The sequence below is a fragment of the Myotis yumanensis genome, unplaced genomic scaffold (assembly GCF_028538775.1).
Source record: "Myotis yumanensis isolate MYYU_CA2020_CCGP unplaced genomic scaffold, mMyoYum1.0.hap1 SCAF_2, whole genome shotgun sequence".
Lineage (NCBI taxonomy): Eukaryota > Metazoa > Chordata > Mammalia > Chiroptera > Vespertilionidae > Myotis > Myotis yumanensis.
The window spans coordinates 118,303,288-118,303,885 of NW_027223753.1; the positions used below are offsets into that span (position 1 = coordinate 118,303,288).

General features: G+C 35.8%; 1 non-coding gene across 1 annotated transcript; it reads left to right on the forward strand.

Moving 5' to 3' along the window:
* The first annotated feature begins 235 nt into the window (after window positions 1–235).
* On the forward strand, window positions 236–342 carry LOC139004515 (U6 spliceosomal RNA). The gene has a single exon (XR_011470395.1). It is a non-coding gene; the product is annotated as a U6 spliceosomal RNA (small nuclear RNA).
* The last annotated feature ends 256 nt before the right edge of the window (window positions 343–598 follow it).

Sequence of the window (598 nt, forward strand, 5' to 3'; positions counted from 1 at the left end):
TATTTTTGGCTTCATGGTTCAGAATGTGACTTTCAGATTTGGACTGCTCTATGGCTTTGGATGAGTGAGTCCCACTATACTAGACAAAACATTGCATTCTGTCTTTTCCTTTTGTCTTCTGATTTTAAGGGGACACAAATGGGGAAAGCCAGGTTTTAAAAACAGACATATCCTAGTCCAAATTAGAAAGCTTTCACTTACCAACTCAATATCCTGTTTAAGATACATTTCTCACGTGCTCGCTTCGGTAGCACATATACTAAAATTGTAATGATACAGAGAAGAATAACATGGCCCCTGCGCAAGGATGACACGCAAACTCGTGAAGCATTCCATATTTTAAAGGAAAAAAAAAGATAAATTTCTCAAACTCTGCCAGCCTCCATTTCCTCTTTGGGAACACAGCAATAATATACCTACATATTTGGGAATTGTTTTGAGTGTTTTAGTAAACTGCCTATAGACAATCACTATGCTCAATACACAATAAATGCTAGAGAGATGGAAGCTTAATTTATATTTTTCCATTGTCTTCTTTGTCTGCATTTCCTCTTTGACAGTGAACTTTAAAAATATCCAGTCTTTCTATATAATCATC